The sequence below is a fragment of the Hordeum vulgare genome, chromosome 7H (genome assembly GCF_904849725.1).
Source record: "Hordeum vulgare subsp. vulgare chromosome 7H, MorexV3_pseudomolecules_assembly, whole genome shotgun sequence".
Classification (NCBI taxonomy): Eukaryota; Viridiplantae; Streptophyta; class Magnoliopsida; order Poales; family Poaceae; genus Hordeum; species Hordeum vulgare.
In genome coordinates this window covers 237,864,721-237,874,036 of record NC_058524.1, presented here as the reverse complement: position 1 = coordinate 237,874,036, position 9,316 = coordinate 237,864,721, and positions in this window count along the sequence as shown.

Sequence of the window (9,316 nt, the reverse complement as noted above, 5' to 3'; positions counted from 1 at the left end):
CAGCTAGATCCGCCGGATCTTTCCCTGCTCGGCGTGGAGCAAGTCCCTCCCTCGCCCCCGTCGGTCTGTCGGTCGTCCTGCTGACGGCCCGCTCCTCCCGCATCGACGCCTGTCCCGGCGGTCAGTCGACTGCCGCTCTGTCGCGAGGGCCGACGCCTGCTTCGATCCGCACCGACAGCATCAGCTCCCGTTCGCCCGTCGGACCGCTGGCTGCTCTTCCCCCGTCGCCTCGCGGGCACACGCTGGATCCCTCCTCGCCGCCGCGGATCTGGCTTCGGGGGGAGTGCTCCCGCGCTCGGACCGGAGAGGAATGGGATGCCGCCATTAACTGCCTAGTAGCGCCTCCAGCACCTGCGGAAAAGTCGCCCGTCCATCCTTCTGGTACGTCGCCGTGAGTCGCTTCTCCCGTTCTCCCGGAGCTCCCCTTGCCGAGACCACCTACCAAGCTCAAATCAATCGTAGTCGCATTAGATAGAGAGGACTCTGCCGAGGGGGGGGCCTGGAACGAGGTCTCCTACCAGAAACCGCGACGCCGCGCGAACGGACCGACGGATCCTTGAGCCTCCCCTGCGTTGCAGTACTCGGGCCGGCTCGCTGCTTCCAGCTCAGAGCAAGCGCGCCTCGCCTTTTTAAGCAAGTTCAGGGGGCGCTGCTTTAGATGCCTTAGCTCTCGTCACAAGGTAGCCGGCTGTAGAGAGCCCGTCCACTGCATCACCTGCAAGCGCGGTGGACACATTAGCCGCCATTGCCCGAAGCACCCCAAGTTCGCAGGCAGAGCCGACGGTGTCAAGAGCAGGCTCGGCCCGGTGCAGCCAGCACAACCGCTCTTCGCCAGGCTGCGTTTCCCTCCGCCGCAAGGAGCCATGTCGGCACCGGCTGCGTCGCTGCTGCGGCAGGCTGACCCTACTCGGTGCCCCCGGGACAGCCGTTCGGTGGTTGTCCCGTCGCCAGCCATAGAGCAGGCTGCGGCTTTCCTCCGCTCGCACACCGTGACGCTGCGGGCTGCTGACGGAGTGAACGCCACGTCCCCGATGGCGGTCGGACGAGCGCTTGAGGCGCAACTCTCCGTCCCGGTGCATTCGCTGCGCGTCACCGCCCACCACCCGGAGCACTACTTCATCGTCTTCACCCAGCCTGTGCTCGAGGTGAACGCGGTGCGGCGTGGCTCTATCAAGGTGGACGGCGCCATCTTCATCGTCTCTGCATGGCACGAGCACGACCATGCCGTTTTCGACTCCCTCCTGTTGCATGTGCGTGTCGTCATCGAAGGAGTGCCCATGCACTACTGGTCGGTCGGTGGCGCTGAGGACATCCTCGGCAAGAAAGTAAGGGTTGATCGTCTCGACAGTCGAACCCTAGATTGAGGCCACACCAAGACCTTCGCGTGCTGGGTCTGGACCAGCGATGTCGCCAACATCCCCACCAAGCACACCTTGGAAGTGCTCCCGTGCGGAGCTGGCCGGGTAGAGGAGATGGAGGGCTTCTCTCCGCCCGATCGACGCGTAGCTCCGCCTCCGGCGACGGCCAACTACACCATGCTCGTCCACGTGGATCGGATCGAGGATTGGACCACGCCTTCCCCGCGCTCCTCCCACTCTGGCCAGAGTGGCTTGTCGTCTTCTGACTCCGACCACGACAACCACCCGTTCCCGGCGGTGATGGTAGCCTCTTGGACCATGGGGGCCGAGGACGGCCAGCGGGGAGCTCGGGCGCAACGCCGCGAGCATGCCCCTGTAGCCAGCACCGGCTACAGTGGCATGCCATGCCGGGGACACGGCCGTGAACATGACGGAGACGGAGGCTCCACGGGTGCTGGCCAGCGCTCCTGGAAAGATGTTCTGCTCCGGAGGAGCCGCACCCCGGCCAGGAAGACGCTGCCAGGAGCGGAACGCCAGAGGAGTCGATCTCCTCGTCGCCCCAAGTCCACCACGCAGCGCCAGGGGGGGAGGCAAGGTCGCCACAGCACCTCCCCCACCTCCTCCGCTTCGCCACCGTCGTAGCCGCGGACGCACTCCAACGGCACCAGCTGCAGCGCCACTCCAGGTGGTGGCCCTCGAGGGAGGCCGCGAGCGCACTCCGGCCACACGTCCAGAGGTGGCCGACGGAGGACGACGAGAGGGAAAAGACCCGGTTGATGACTTCTTCAGGGAGGCAAGGAGGACCGTTGTTGCCTCTGTGATAACAGACCCAGTGGCGGCCGATGTACAGGCTGCTGCAGAGGCGGCAGTCGCTGCACCCCTAGACTTCGGCGGCGAGAGCTACTTCGACGAGGACGCGGACAAGACCGAGCGGGTGCAACTTGATGCATTCAGCCCGACGCTCTCCGCTGCTACGACGGACTGCGGCCAGTTCAACCGTGCCACACCGACAACAGTCCGCACAATGGAGGTGCAACTAGGCGCCGTTACTAGCCGAGTTTGCCAGCTAGAGATCACCGCCGACGACGGCAACCTGCAGCAGCATCGCGGCCTTTTCCGCGCAACGGAGCCTCCCATCCTCGCCACGCCGGCTAAACGACCGTCAGCACCGCCAAAGAGCCGCACTGCAGCCACCCCGACTAGACACAGCGCCCGTCTAGCGGCTAACACATCGACTATAGCGGTGGCGCAGCGTGCCTCCTTCCACATCGTCAAGGAGCTATGGCTATTAGGACGAGAGAGAAGCTGACCGAGGACGTCGCAAAAGCGCTCATCCGGCGCTTCGAGGAGCCACTGTCGGACAGCGACATCGCTGTCATTGCGAAGCTCACACACTTAGACAACGGTGCGCTGCACGTCATGGCACGCATGGCTGGACCCGATGGACATGCCGCGGGAGGCCGATGTTTAGTATGTTAGCTTACCTACAGCTCCAATGGCGGCCGGCTAGTAGCTGGTCTGAGTTAGGTTTTAGTTTCATGTGTAAGGTTAGTGGTAGAGATCATCATCGTCGACGTATTCTGGGGCTTATTGGTGGACGTCGGTGCCCCCCTTGTATGGTAGCAGTGGAGTTGTGCTTGGGCCAGAGGCCATCTAGTAAATTTAGCCTTTGGAGTTTGTTACTGTCTCCAAATGAATGACAACCTTCTTCCAATTATGTCATGGAACGTCCGGGGACTTAATAACCCAGTCAAGAGAGCGGCCATTTGTGAGGTGGCTTCAGCACACCACGTTGCAATTCTCTGCCTTCAAGAAACTAAGATCACGGATTGGACCCCAACAATTATTAGGCAAATTGGGGGGCAATCCCTTGCTGATTGCATAGTGATGCCGTCTATCGGGGCAAGTGGCGGGGCGGCGATACTTTGGAACAGGAATCTAGCTACGGTAGAATCTCATGCTGTAGGAATTTATGCAATCACAGCAAAAGTCAAACTACTTGGGCAGCTCAATAGCTTCTAGATCACATCTGTTTATGGTCCAACTGATGACGCCAGAAAGGAAGATTTCCTCCGAGAAATCACCCTCTCCGCACCCCCGTTAGCGGAGCCATGGCTGATCAACGGAGACTTCAACCTCATCTACGAAGCTAGGGATAAGAGTAACCTCAACCTGAATCGTAGGCTGATGGGCAAATTTAGAACAGGCAATCGACACAACGGGTCTCAAAGAGATCAAATGCAAAAATAGGCACTTCACTTGGAGTAATGAACGTCGTGACCCAACCATGGCCAGCATAGATAAATTCTTCTGCAACCAGGCCTGGGAACAACTTTTTCCCTGTGCCTCCCTATTAGCGGCATCTACGGCTACATCCGACCACTTCCCACTACTACTCGCCGACACAGCTACCTCGCCTAGGCCTGCCGTGTTTAAGTTCGAAAGCTTCTGGCCAAACCTCCCCCGTTTTCACGAAACGGTCATAGCAGCTTGGAGTAGACCGGTACAAGCAACATCCGCTTTCCAGCGAATCCACATCAAGCTTGGGCGAGCTGCGCGAGACCTTAGAATCTGGAGCAAGGCTTTTCTTAGCAATGCAAAAATTCAATTCTACATAGCAGCTGAGTTGATACTTCGATTTGATGTAGCACAGGAAACGCGGCGCCCGTCGGACGCTGAGTTCAACCTGCGTAAGCTACTAAAGCTACGTCTGTTAGGACTGTCGGCGATCGAGCGTGCAAGGAGACGGCAAGCATCTAGGCTAACTTGGATACGTGTAGGAGACGCTGGAACAAAAAATTTCCACGCTAAAATGAGATCACGTAGACAAAAGAACTTCATCCACAGCCTTCAGAGTACAAATAAGATTGCAACATCGCATGAGCAAAAAGAGACCCTCATCTACAGCCACTTCAACGCTAGCTTAGGAACCAAAGCAGACCGCCTCACAGGCATTGATTGGACTTCACTCGGCATGCCCTCTCTACAAAATTCAGGGCTAGACAACCCCTTCTCCGAATCAGAGATATGGGATGCGATAAAAGCTTCCCCACTAGAAAAGGCGCCTGGTCCGGATGGCTACATAGGAATGTTTTTCAAAAGCTGTTGGCAGCATATCAAAGCCGGCGTCATGTTAGCTTTTAATAGTTTCTATCATTTGGCAAGAGGAGACTTCAGTAGTTTAAACACAGCCATGGTGGTACTCATCCCAAAAAAAGATGGAGCAACAAAGATTCAGGACTTTAGGCCAATCAGTTTGATACACTCCTTCGCCAAACTAGTTGCAAAAGTCCTCTCACTTCGGCTATCTACGGTGATAACACACATCATCTCACCAGCACAGTCCGCGTTCTTACGCTCGAAGTCCACGCAAGATAGCTTCCTCTATGTGCAAAATGTGATTAGAAGACTACACCGACAGAGGATACCGACACTTCTCCTCAAGCTAGACATTGCAAGAGCATTTGACAACGTCTCCTCGGAATACCTACTGGAGTTGCTGCAAGTGCTAGGATTCCCGGCCCGATGGCGTGACTGATCGCCCTGCTGCTCAGAACCTCGTCATCGTCTTTCATGCTCAACGGAATCCCTGGGGGCCATATCTACCATCGCAAGGGATGCGCCAGGGAGATCCACTATCACCTCTTCTCTTCATCATAGCCATCGACCCTCTACACACACTCCTAGCATGGGCGACAGATATGCAGATACTAGCTCCGCTGCCGAGTAGACAAATCCCCCTTAGGGTCAGCCTGTATGCTGACGATGCTGTTATTTTTGCTACACCGACCAGACAAGAGATAGACTCGCTACTTGGCATCCTTCATGACTTCGGGAACGCGACGGGGCTACGTATTAACCCAGTGAAATCGACGGCAACGGCCATTCGTTGTGAAGGAATCGACCTTCAGGAGGTTCTGCGTAGTTTTGGGGGACAGACAGTAGATTTCCCTGTAAGATACCTAGGCCTCCCCCTCACGATCTCGCGGCTGCGCCTCGTCCACATCTAGTTCATCTTAGATAGAGTTCGGGCCAGGCTCGCTGGATGGAAAGGGAGACTCCTCACAATAGCCGGTAGAAGAGTTCTGGTTAGGAATGTCCTCACATCTTTGCCCACTTTTGCCCTATATGTGCTGCGGGTACCAAAAAAATTTCTTCTAGAGATCGACAAGGCCCGCCGCCGATTCCTATGGGCACAACACGAGGAACTTTCTAGGGGAAAATGCAAATTAGGTTGGCAAGGGGTCTGCTCCCCAATAGAAAATGGAGGTCTCGGAATCCTAGACATGAATCGTTTCACTAGAGCTCTGCGACTACGCTGGCTATGGCTATCCTGGAGGACCCAGGACAGACCATGGAATGGCATGCAACTACCATGTGATAATGACGACAAAGCCTTGTTCAACGCCTCTACATTAGTTACACTAGGGAATGGTGAACGGGCTTCGTTTTGGAATTGCCCCTGGACAGGATCGGGAAACCTAAAGTCGGCTTTCCCAAATCTCTCCAGGCACACCCGTAATAAAAATAGAACTATCAAGGAGGCACTCTAGAATAACAAGTGTATTGCAGACCTCGCACACGGTGACACCGCCAGCATATGGGAAGAGGCGATCAAGTTGAATAGATGGATTCAAAACAAGGATATTCAGCTGCAAGAGCAAATAAGCGACTCTATCCGCTGGATACACGAAACTTCAGGGGTATACTCTGCCGGCTCCGCGTATAAAGCCCAATTCTAGGGGTTTTATAAATCAGACTTCCTTAGGCTTATATGGGCCACCTAGGCACCGGCAAAGCTCAAGTTTTTCGCATGGCTGCTCCTTAAGGATAGGTTATGGTGTAATGATCGTCTACAAAGAAGAGGCTGGCACTAGTGGGGACGGGGCCTTTAGCCCCGGCCCGTAAGGGGCTTTAGTCCCGGTTCACAAACCGGGACTAAAGGGGCGGGACTAAAGGCCTAACCTTTAGTCCCGGCCCTGTTACAAGCCGGGACTAAAGGTGCTCCATGTGGGCGCCTCGTAGCGCCCCAGGGGCAGGACCTTTAGTCCCAGTTCGTTACACAGACCGGGACTAAAGAGTTTCAGATTTTGCTTATTTTTGGGTTTTTTTTTGAATGAAAATATTTTTTGGTTTTAGGGTTTTAGGGTTTAGGTGTTCGGGAGATTAACGTGATGCCTCGTTTGGTGTTCGGGAATTAGTTTTCATATAATTTAAATAGAAATAATTATGCATATATATATATATAAGATTAACTTATCTTACAAGCGAGCATATATATATAATTATATGGAGATCTGAATTATCGGGACTAGAGCCCGTCTATTCGATTACATGGACGAACATCAGTAATGGCCCCTAGCTACACTAAATCGTCCTTTGTCATCTATAGCTTCCGTCCTGAGAAAGGTCGCATGCTCCTCTGCAACAGCAATCGCGCGTTGCTCTGGTAGGACCTTCGTCCTCATGGCCGTGTACTATATAAGAAGAGGAGATGAATATGAATATCAATCATGATAACAAAGAATGATGGGTAAAAATAGAGGTGTGAATGTTCATTGCTTACGTCGAATCTGTGATCCTTGTGCTCAGAGGTAAACGTGCGAATGGTCTCGCAAACATAGTATCCGCATAGATGCGTTCCCCGTGGCTGCTGGTCGGACTTTACGAGAATAGAATATATATAATCAAAATAATAATCTAGCATCATAAATGTATTGAAAATAGAAGTATATCATACTACTACTTACCTGAGCCGCTCTAAAGGTCAGCTTCTCAGGAAAGTTACCGGGAGTCACGCACTTGAACCGCTTCCAAACCCTGCCCGACAAGGATAATGATTTGCTAAGTTTTTCATTAATTGATATATCAGAAAATCATCGAAAGAGACCGATAGAGCGCAAGAATGATTGAAATTACCCTTGGAGCATGTCCTGCAGGCTTTGGAACAGTTCCAAGGGTCTCGATAATGGGTCGAAGGCATCAACTCTTCCCTTATCAATTTGAATGTCCAACAGAATCCAATGGAAGCTGCACATGTATATATATATGTGTGTCAGTAACTTATCAATTACACTTATAAGTGAATGGACACAACAGAGTAAAGACCCTCACCTGAAGTTGTATGGAAACAGTATGTGGTCACAGAAATTTTGATCTGTTAGAAACCTTAGAAGGTTTTCCTCCGTCTCCTTGGGTTTATCAGTTAGCGTCACTATATGTACTTTATCTGGGTCAATAAACCCAATATTTAGGATGTTCTTACTTTTACAATCCAGAATCTTCATTCTGCATAATAGAGTACAAGTTATATATAGACAATGAATTGAAATAACTAAACAAGTTATATGTAGACAACGAATTGAAAAACTTACAGACAATAGCAACTCACAAGCGATTTGTCGAGGGCGTCGCCATTGTACATCTGGAAGAGTTCATCAAAGTCGATATGGATTTCTTCGGGGCGGCCGTAGTACTCCCGTGGGACACTCACCACAATCATCGTTCTCCCATTCTTTGATTCACTTAAGTACCATGTATGCAAGTAATGCATATTTGTTGGGAGATCCTCTTTGCTGACCAAAGGCTCTCCCATGACAAACTGTGGCTTAGGGGCTACCACAGCCTTAGGTAACCTGTCGTCTTGGGAAGCCAGAACATCTTCAACCGAGACACCCCATTCAGCCAGCCACTTCTTTGCTATTTCAAAATCTTGCCCCTGCACCGGAGGGGGAACATTCTCGGTTAATACCTTGGGGGGTGGGATCGACTGTTTGGCCTGTTGTCCAAGCTGAGGAACGTCTGATTTTTTCTTGCTTGTAGTTGAACTTGATTTGCTCCCACTTGCACTTGCACGTGATCTGCTCTTTTTCACTTCCTTCTGCAATGTGCGTGTATAGTCATCAGGCTTATGGTGTAAGTCATACTGTGATGGAAGGGTCGTGAAGTATTTTGCATATGCTATTTGCTTCTCGGTGTATTCCAGGCAGGGCTCGGGTTCTTTCTTTTTCATCTGCGAATCATGATGTTCCTTTGCTATCCTGGCGTTTTCCTCGGGGGTACGATCATAAGGTCTGATAGGAAGATTAGCATGAGGTACCTTGGGAGGGGCGACCATTTGCGCTTTGGGGGGCTCCGTCGCTTAGAAATCGTCGGTGGAGCATTCTTGGTGGCACGCTTCCGCTTAGTATCCTGTGCGGGCGGCGGCGGAGATGGACGACCCAAGTCCGGCGGCGGTGATCGAGATGGACTCGTGTTGTGCTGGCCGACGTCATGTGGAGGGCTTGGAGGTAATGGAGGTGTAGGTGACCTGCGACGACTCGGAGGCGATGTTGTCCTTGGGGCCGAGCCTGGAAGCTTGATGTAGTTCTTGTCCCATAGGATGACTCCACCCAGTACTTCTCCGAGTGTCCTCTCATCTTCGGGTCCAGCTATGTCGAACTCCATATCATGAAACCCCGTCATGATTTCATCCACCCCGACTTTAGCAAAGCTAGCTGGAATCTCACGGCCATGCCAGCGTGCATCAGGGCTAGAAGGTAAAGCTTGTCCAACGGCCACCTTCATGGATATGTTCTTAAATTTCTGATGGAGTTCACATGATGTTGACTCCTTGATTCCATCCACGGGGTAGCCGGGACCGCCCTCTATCATTCTTCGTGCATCGTCAGGCGGGGCCTCAGATTCAGCCACGCTGCTTTTCCGCTTAGATGGGACGCCGGTAATATCAAGTGCAGGATCTTCCTGGCGCGCTACTCCTCTAAGCTCATCAATCTGCTTCTGTTGCTCGTTAATCCTGGCAAGCAACTGGTTGAATTTGTCATTCTCCTCATCCTACTGCCGCTTCTTTGCTCTCTCTCGGCTTCTGTAAGTGTCTTGGTGTCTGGCAAACCCAAGCCACCACGGGTAAGAAGGACCGAAGCCTCGCGTTCGTCCTCCATGTTTGTCATTGCCGAGGA